The sequence below is a fragment of the Lactuca sativa genome, chromosome 7 (genome assembly GCF_002870075.4).
Source record: "Lactuca sativa cultivar Salinas chromosome 7, Lsat_Salinas_v11, whole genome shotgun sequence".
Taxonomy (NCBI): Eukaryota; Viridiplantae; Streptophyta; class Magnoliopsida; order Asterales; family Asteraceae; genus Lactuca; species Lactuca sativa.
The window spans coordinates 143439029-143449503 of NC_056629.2; positions in this window are offsets into that span (position 1 = coordinate 143439029).

The following is a 10475-nucleotide window of genomic DNA, read 5'->3' on the forward strand; positions in this document are numbered from 1 at the left end:
ATTCATATTATCACCAAAAGAAGAAGGGAAACGATTTAAAATGCCCTAAAAAAATAACCAATAAAGATTTTAACATACCATTTTGCATTAACTCATTAAAAACTGTCCATGTAAGAAAATCAAACATGGTAACCTGTTTTTGAAGATCGATGATGGTTTTTGTGAAATTTTCCCTAAAGAAAACACCAAAACAGATTTATTAAGTGAAAAGAATAGGTATTACTATCTTACTTACCCACTAATGTGAAGAAGTAATCTTGTAGGCGTTCTATGAATTTTCTCTATGAGATCTGACACTGAACCAACCTTATCATATTTTGAGAAATATGCTTAATTTTCTGTTTTCACCTTTTTCCTATTGCAACTGTAGTTTTATAACATCTTTACATATCTAAAAAATAACTCCATTAAATTTTGAATCTTTTTATAATTAAGTAACTGAAATGTAGTGCTAAATGCATATAGAAGTCTTCAACAATTACTGCATTATTGTGCTGAAGAAATGACTGAAAATGTGCCTTGGATTTATGCAACACTCCGGCCACAAGAGATATGGTGTCAACCCCTGCACATCTTTCACGCAACTTAAAATTTTAATTAAACATTAATAATTTAATTAATTAATTGAAACATAATACAAGAATTATACCTTAAGGCCAAAAGTGTTGTTGATTATATGATTAAGATTTGAAGACATGCCATTGTACGAGTTGTCTGAATGGGATAATGGCATGTTTAAATTTGTAGATGAAGAGGTTGAGCATGAATTAAGATCCATACAGAAGCTCAAAAATGTAACTTTCCTTCTATATATGCATCAACTCATCAACCGATTAACTTTTGAAAACTTACACAAAGAGAGTACAAACCTCACGAGTGTGACTGTCTTAAAATCACTATATAGTGCCACATTGGTTCATTCCTAATAAATAAGACCAATCATGGATTTGAATTTGCTTATATTAATCTCATCACAATGATACCAAAACAATATGATAAATAGAACTGCACTGCATTGTTATGTATTCAGACTTCAGAGAATGAAACAAGATACATAATATATATATATATATATATATATATATATATATATATATATATATATATATATATATATATAGACATGGTCACTTATATTGTTACTTCAACTAATGGAAGCTCTTTAATGGACTCTGCAGAATTAACTACATTTCTAACAAGTTCTCTCACTGTAGTGTAAAGGTATTTCCCAGGCTGATATTCACAAAGGAAAATTAAAAGTATCTGCCAATTAATAGAAAATTTTATAAAACTCCAAGTAGTGAAGCGAGACCTGATCTCATTGTACTCGAAGCACAGGTGAAGAAATTGGTAAACGACTTGAGCAACACCAACGACGGTTGAACCTCTGAATCGGGTCTGTAGCGATCAAACCTTTCTTTGATTTATTAAGGCACGAAACTATGAGAGGGAAGGACGTATCCACCACGTTTTCATCCGAGATCTTCAATGGAGATTGGTTTTTGCTACAATTGATCGACGAAATGGATTTAGGTTCCAAATCTATGGTAGAGACGTTAGGCGGTGATAATCATGGAGGAAATCGGTGATTGATAGATAGAGAGATATAAAAGATACTAGGTCATCAAAGAGGTGGTCGACGAGGAAAAGAGCAGTAAGTTGTCGAAGGTGGTGGTTGTTGATTGAAGTAACATGGTTGTTGGAGGACAAAAGGAGGCCTTCGACAGAGAGAGGAGGATGTTGGTGAAGAACACGATACTTTGAGAGATAGAGAGAGAGATGCTAACTGATATTTCAATTAATAACTAATTTGATTTTTGTAAAAAAATTTGTATACCAAATTTACCCATGTGATCTATTGCTAAAAACATAATATACCATTAAATTTAGTCATATTTATAAAGTATGTCATTAATGATCTAATCCATCCAAAAAATCAATCCAACATTCCACTTTTAGTTCTCTAGTTCTTGGAAAACTTTGAGTTCTCAAATGATCTTCTACCCTTTCATTGACTTTGTGTGTAGGTGTGTGTTGAGAGAAAAACTTTGAGACACACTTGAGCAAACATTAGAACAAGTATATTGCGGAATAGTTAATCTCAAAGGATCTAAAAGCTCAACAATAATATTTAGAGTTAGATGTTAGAGAGTTAGTTGCAGAAAAGTAAAGAAATGGAAATGAAAACAATTGTTATATCAAGTATACACTTAAGCTGATTCATAACGAGGAATGCATTCAGGCCAAGTTAATAAGCGAGATCAAACTTAGTGATTAAGTCACAAAAGGCTTGCTCCGAAGAGATATTGTAATCAATTATGAGAGTAAGAAGTGTGAGTAAGAGAGATAGAAAAGATAACTTCAGAGATATGTCTTTTGGTTACAAGAGAATGAGCTATATTTATAGAGACTCATGAAGTACACTAGATTACATCTCTAAGAGTAGCCATGCAAGGCATACTGGACAATAGAGAGTATTACAATAAAAGACAAGTAGAGTAATCTAGAGATTGCGGTAGGTGGAGACTACGGTTGCGGTTGCTGATGAAGAAACTTGACTGCGGTGGCTTGATGGCTGCGGTAGCTGAAGTTCAAGAGGGTCACTTTTTATGATTCAACAATTTCCCATAAGAGACCTCTTTAACTTTTGATCAGCTATCAAGTTTAAGAAACTTGATCAGGATCCACCAAAACTTCATGATGTTCTCCAACCAGATGATTCTTCTCAAGATCTCGAACTTGACTTCTGCAGTAGTGTACTTTGATTTTTCAACTGCGTTTAGGCAGATATCAAGTTGCTTCCTAGTGAGGCGATGCATGGCAGTCATAGAAATGAAGTATTTGACATTGTTGATCTTCCTTTTGAAAATGACTCCAAGTTCAGGGAAGTTGGTTGCACCTAAGGATCTTTCTTCATATCCTTCGGAAGGCATTGGTGCGAGGTCAAATGGTGGCAGATCAAATTTCTTGGCAATGGTGGGGTAGATGTATGCGTCGATTTTAGCAAAATCGCAGACTGTTTCCTTCAAGAAAGTATTTTCCCTTTCAATTGCAATCTTCATCTTTGGGTGCTTCTCCGACTTGTGTTGGAACACCTTTGCAATCAGAAAGACTTCTTCCGGGTTCATACTGGGGAAGTCAGCCTGGGTGCGGACATAATCGTGTTCCCTTCTAGTCAGAGTGTACTGGATGAAGTCAGCCTTCATGAACTTCCTGATTTTGTAGTTCTAGACTGCGGATGGTCTATCGTTAGACCATATGTTCTCAATGGGAGAGGCATGCTTAGCCTAAAACTGACTAAGTCTCTCAAATTCCATTGGCAGTCTTTTGGAGTCTGGATGGCTGCGGTCAAAATGCTCAAATACTATGAAGTATCTGGCATTCGGAGAGATGGGAACATCCTAGTAGCCATCCGAAGGGGGTTCCGCATAGGTTAGGTGAGGAGTGTAATCATCATCAAGTAGTCTGCGGTGAGGATTGATGCAAGAATTTATCAAGGACTTGTCCATGATAGTATCAAAACCAGATAGTCTCCATACTTCTTCAACAAGTTTGGCTGCCTTCCAATCTTTTTTTCCTTTGGGTGGTGGCAGGAGAGTCATTTGAACTCGGAGAAGACATGTGCTCCGCAAGATTTTTGAAGTGAGGGGGAGTCTCTGGTTTCTCAGGAGTGTTTTCCTCTTGCGGTGGAGAGTTATGAGGTGGAGTATGATGAGATGGTTGCGGTGCAGGAATTTTTTCTGTATTGATAGGGGGAGTTTGATGTTGTGAGATGGAGTGGTTGGAGTGATTGTCTTCTTCTTCACTTCCCCCTCTTGAGGAGTTCAGACTAGGAGCCTCCTCAAGCCATTGATGAAGGCCATCAACTCTGGCAAAAACTTCTTGGAATTGAGCTTTGAGGACTTCAGTCAGTTGTTGATTGTTGGGGATGGTGGGGTTGAAGAGCAGTCTGTGAATTTCCTTGGTGAGATGAAGAATTTGGGGGCCATGGAAATTTGTGGACAAGGATCTCTGCAGGCGGTTGATTGTAGTTTGAAGGACTGAGATTATGGACTCATAGGCAGTGTGAGTCTCAGCAATCAACTTTTCAGAGTAGGAGGCTTGATCCGCAACGACTTCTTGAAGATCTTTCTTGATTGCGGTTACCTCAGAGATGAGGCATTCCATAGCAGCCATGAATTCTTTGTGATCTGCTTGTTGATTATTGTCAAGGGACCGGATTCCCATTTCAACCTTGAATGAGATACGCTCAACATCCATTCTCTCACTTGTTTCCAACCGTTCTATCCGTTCGATCAGTGACTATGGTCCAGGAATATCTTCTGGTTGCGGTTGAGTTGGCTTGACCGCATCAAGGATTCGATCAAATTTGGCTTGAAGGCTCAAAAACTATTTCCTAGTGACAACATTTTTCTTCTTTTTCTTCTTCTCTTTTAGCTTAGAAGTTGAATGATGAGAGCCACTGGATTCTTCTTCTTCATCGAACATCATAAGATCATCATCAGAGGGAGAGGGTTTGTTTACCTATTGAAGATCAGCATCATCAAATCCGAAGGTGGGAGCAGAGCTCACTTCGATTTTACGTCCTTCTTCTTGTGATCCTTGAACAGTGGGAGGAAATTTGGAAGCATGTTGGTCAGCAGTTGCTTCCTGAGCTTTGCGGAAGGTTTTGACCATTTCAGACATCCAGTCTTGAACTTTCAGAATGGTGGCTACAGTATGGGCATTGTTAATTGCATGTGCTCAATACTTAGCCACAACTTGGATTTCATGTTCCTTTTGCTGCTGTTGCTTGATTTGTTGATCCTTGCGTGCTTGGAATTCCCTACGAAAAGCGGCATATTTTTGAATCTCGGCTTCTGTTACCGGATTGTAATTCAACCAAGAATCATTGGAGTCTTCACCGTCAAATCCTTTATATCGCACCGAGGTGTCCCTCGGGTCCACGGATCCTTGCATAATTGTGCTCACCGTGCCTAAACCACCTGTTACAAATGTAAGCAGAGTAGGATTTCCTGAGCTTCCTTGGTCTCGTTGACCCGTGGTCAAGTTTGGCCTCGGCTCCGTTCTGCATGGGCGGATGAAGTGCGCTGCGGTTAGGAAAGTGTTTGCAGTGTATGGGTTACATTCAAGAGGATGGAGTTCAACTCCTCAGGAGAAAAGAAATGCAGTCGGGAAGCCCTGGAGACTTTAGGGCGAGAACCTGTATTATCCTCTTGGGATTGAACAGGGGGGAGTCTCCTCGTTGCTGGGAATCAGACTCACTTTTTGAGTTTGAGAGGAAGAGGATGGTAGTTTCAAATGGATGTGCGAACATCCCAAGGACTATCAGAGCCTATTGAGAGGCTGAGGTATTTGTCCGATCATGCATATGGCTAAAGGGATTAGTTTTGCGTTTCTTGAGGATTGAAATGGGTTGGTTATCCTCGTCTGAATCACTGTTGTAGTCATGTTGGCTTGGTTCCACAATAGTAACAACTGGTGGTGTTTTCCTTTTCTTGGAGAGCTTGGAAACATCCTTTTTAGGAGTTCCTGGTTTCTTGGTGTTGCAGGGGCCATGTAGTGCAGAAACTTTATGCTTGCGTCTTTGGGTTTGAGAAATATTGGAGAAAGTTGTGGAGGAAGGGACTGCGGTGCCTTCAGGGTTAACGATTGTGGATGTATTTGGAATATGTGGGGTAGGAAGGTATGGGTCAATACCTTCTGTAGCCTCAATGTGGTCTGAGACATCAGCAGTCTCAAGACCGAGGGTAGAAAGAATATGAGCAGGAAGTCTGCAGTTGGTCCAAAAATTGATTGATCGGAGGAAGGATTATACCTTTTGAGATCCTTGGTGACGAAGAAGTTGATGTCACTGCCTATGTCGATCCCTACGTCCGCATGTAGGTCTGAAATGCAAAGGGACCAGAAGCTTGCGAAAGTGAGTTCAGTTGGGTTCTCCCTGGGAATGTATTGGAGAAAGTCATCCCAAAGAATCTGTCCGTAGTTCACATCGTGACCTATGAAGATGCCCCATACCAGCTCTAATAGTTTGAGTCCCATATTATCCATGCCTCCGGTTCTACCAGCTAGACTGTGGATGACAAAGTGGCACACGTATTGTCAGACCGCATGCAATTGGTTTTTCTTGAATTCACCAATTCATTTGATCTTTTTCTGATATCCCATTTGGTAAAGTGCCGAAGTAATGTCCGCCATTGATGGGGTGAAAATCTTGATAGAGGGATGAACCAGAAGATTAATGGCAATAAGAAACTTTTCTTTAGGCAGAATGACCAAAGAATCGTTAATTAGGTTGAGATGAACTTATTAGGGGTTTTCGAGTAGGCGATAGGCGGAAAAGGAACATTTGAAGAGGGTTGAGATTGGAACAACATCTGTGAAACCATCTAAGGGACCAAAAAAAGGGTGATTCTTTAGGAATTTGATCATGACTTTCGTGGGAGCATTGTAGAAAGGGTGTTCTTCAAAGATGGCTCTGAAACTGCTTGAAGCAATTGTGGGTGAGTCTGAACCAGTAGGGTTCACTGATCCAGAAGCCTTGGATTGTTTCTTCGATACACCAGATTTCACCATTGTTGAGTGTTTGAGAAAGCTTTGAAGAAGAAAGGTAGAATGCAAGAGAGAGTTTAAGGTTTAGAGAGCATACACTTTTCTTTGAGGAGAAGAAAGGGGTTTTATAGTGGCTTAAGGGAGCAGGAAACATTTTTGACCTAAGTGAATTTGGGTAAAAACGTTTGGGTTTATCTTTTGAATTAGGATCTTTAATCTCAGCCACAAATTGATAAAATGAGATTAAATTTGAATTTGGGATTTACCAAAAAGGGTTTGCATTTAATGAAATGTCAGATTTGATACCACGTCTGGTGAACGTCTGGTGGGGGAGAGATTAGTATGTTGGGTAAAGGGGAAGTTGTAACGGATGTGATGTTTTAGGGTAATAGGAAAAGACATATTAAAGGATTTGATTTACAAAATCTTTCTTTTTGTCATCATACCTAAAATAGGTCTGACACGAGGTTTAGAGAAAAAAGAATGAGACAGTTTCTTAAAGGAATGTTTTTATTTAATGTTTTCTTTAATGAATGATCATTAAATAACACACCATGTTTTCTTGTTTTAAAAGAATGAACAGTCTAAAAATCAATTAATGTGATTACGGATGGACACATCATTGCGGATGGATCCTTTGCCATTACGAATGACTACAGTTGAAGAAACTGAGAAGATCACTTGTACAATGAGTTAGTAATAACATACAAGAAGGACCAGTGAAAGATAAATATAATATATGGTTGTGGTACATAGACTGCGGTACACAGGATATACCAAAACCATTTATTATAAATAACTTTCAGTTAGGACCGCAATGGAGACCAAGGATGGTCTGCGGTACCTATCAATTCAGGAAGAATTAAGGATCCGGATTCATCATTTCTAACATTTGTAAGAACGCGTTGAGTTTGGTAGAGTCAAGTGCTTTTGTAAATACATCAGCAATCTCTTCATGAGTAGGGACAAAGATGAGTTCAACGTTACCTTTCAAAATGTGGTCATTGATGAAGTGATACCGTAGTTCAATATGTTTCGTCTTGGAGTGCTGAATAGGATTATGAGAAATCGCTATGGCACTTTCAGAGTCACAGTAGATTGGTATCCGCAGCATTCTGTATCCGTAGTCTAACAATTGCGTCTTCATCCATAGAACTTGAGAGCAACAGTTGGCTGTGGCCATATATTCAGCTTCTGCGGTAGACAATGATACACAACTTTGTTTTCTTGAGGACCAGATGACGAGTCTACCTCCCAGAAATTGACATCCACCTGAGGTACTCTTTCGATCAAGTTTGCATCCGACATGATTCGCATCTATAAATTCTTGAAGACTGAAATCATTGCCTACGGGGTACCATAGACCAAGAGATTTGCTTCCTTTTAGGTACCGGAGAATTTGTTTGGCTGCGGTCATATGTGACACTTGTAGGTCAGCCTGATACCTTGCACATACACCAGTAGCAAAGACAATGTCTGGTCGGCTTGCGGTGAGGTACATTAGAGAGCCAATGATACCTCTATAAGTCTTGTGATCCACAGATTCGCCAGAGGGATCAACAGAGATGTTATAATCGAAGGCCATAGGGACCTTAGCCGAGGAACAATTGTCCATGGAATATTTCTTCAATAGTTCAGTGGTGTATTTCTCTTGATGAATGAATATCCCTTGCTGAATTTGTTTGACTTGAAGACCTAGAAAGAAATTAATCGCTCTATTCATGCTCATTTGAAATTTGTTGGTCATGAGCTTAGCAAATTCATCCACCATTCCTTGATCAGTCGATCTGAAGATGATATCATCCATGTATATTTGTACAAGCATAAGGTGGTCACCATTTGATTTTCTAAATAAAGTGGGAACAATCACTCCTCTTTTGTAACCTGAAGAGACTAGAAATTCAGAGAGAGTCTCATACCAAGCTCTTGGGGCTTGCTTCAGACCGTAGACTGCCTTTTCAAGCTTGTAGCAGTGGTTAGGGAATTCAATACTTTCAAAGTCGGGAGGTTGCTGAAGATAAACCTCTTCTTTTAATTCCCCATTGAGAAAAGCACTCTTAACATCCATTTGGTGTACCTTGATGTTTTTGTGGGCTGCATATGCTAAGAAGATTTGGATGGCTTCCATTCGTGCCACCAGAGCATATGTTTCATCGTAGTCAACACCTTCAAGTTGACTGTACCCCTTTGCAACAAGTCTTGCTTTATTTCTATTAACCGCACCAGATTCATCTAACTTGTTCTTGAACACCCATCTTGTACCAACAATAGTGTGACCTTTTGGTATGGGAACTAATTGCCACACCTTGTTCCTTTAGAATTCTTCAAGTTCTTCTTGCATTGTAGAAATCCAATCAGGTTCCAATAATGCTTCTTTGATCGATCGTGGCTCAACTAAGGACATAAATGCTGCGTAGTGACAATGATCAGATAAGTCCTTAGAAGATCGAGTCTGGATACCTGCGGATGGGTTGCCAATAATTTGACCTGGTGGGTGGTCCTTCGTCCATATGTGTAGACGAGGCATCAGATGATCAGCGGCTGCGGTAGAGGGAATGTCTTCAATATCAGAAGTTTCTGTGATTGGTGATGGCAGTTCCCCCTGGATTTGAGAACATCCTGCAGAATCATCTTGGCTTGTTGGAACGAGAATGAAATTATATTGAGCAGTTTGGAGAGGTTCCCCTGGATTGCTGATGGGAGTTCCTTTGGAACCTGAGAAAGTTCCCCCTGGACTGCGGATGGGAGAGTGATGATCCTTGAATCAGTTCTAGTGTCAATGTTCTCTATGAGTTCATCATCCAAATCCAAAGATACGTTTGATGGTAATGATTCTATGTTGATAGGAACTTGAGCATTATCAAGTAATGGAACCTCGATGGTTGTTGCTTGATCCGGAGTAGAGCTTTCCCCCTCAATTGGAGAGGTGAAAGTATTGAGAGATGCTACTTCGGATAGAGATGGACCGGAAACATCAACGTGTTGTTGTTGAACAGCCGGAGACACAAGAACTTCGGATAGTTTTGCCGTTTCAACAGGGTCGAAAAGGTCATCATAATTGACTTTAACTAGATTTAAAGGACCTGAAGAAGCAGGAATATTGCTTTCCATGATTGCGGTGGTTTCAGTGGATGGAGGGGCATTGCGGATGTGAGAATCATCAAATTTAACATCGAAGCTTTCAATGATTAGCCTTATACGTCTGATGAGAACCCAGTAAGCAACCTTGTTCGTGGAGTAGCCAAGAAAAATGCCTTCATCAGACTTCGGTGCAAATTTGTTAAGGTGATCTCTGTTGTTGATCACCAAACATCTACATCCAAAGATATGAAAGAAACGAACATTTGGTTTGCGGTTGTTAAGGCACTCATATGGTGTTTTATTTACATGTTTTCACACAATGCTTTGGTTTTGTACAAAGCATACGGTTGCTACTACTTCAGCCCAGAAGTAAAGAGGAAGGTGTGCGAAGTTGAGCATGGATCTGGCTGCTTCTACTAGTGTACGGTTCCTTATCTCTACTACTCCATTTTGTTGTGGTGTATAAGGAGCTGAAAAGTTGTGATTGATACCTTTAGACACCAAGAAGCTGCTAAGAGGATGATTAGTGAACTCGGTTCCATTATCACTGCAGATGCGTCTTACTGGCAGCTTGATCTGAAGTTTTATTTCTTTGATGAAGTTGATGAGAATTTGTGGTGTTTCGGATTTGAGTCTGAGGAAGAAAACCCATGTGAAGCGAGTGAAGTCATCTACTATAACCAGCATGTACTTTTTGTGATGGAGACTGGCTACGGTTGATGGACCGCAGAGATCAATGTGCAGAAGCTCAAGTGGTTCAGATATTGAAGAGTCAATCACCATGGGGTGACTTGCTTTGGATTGCTTACCACATTCACATGCAGGACAGAGAGTGTCATTGC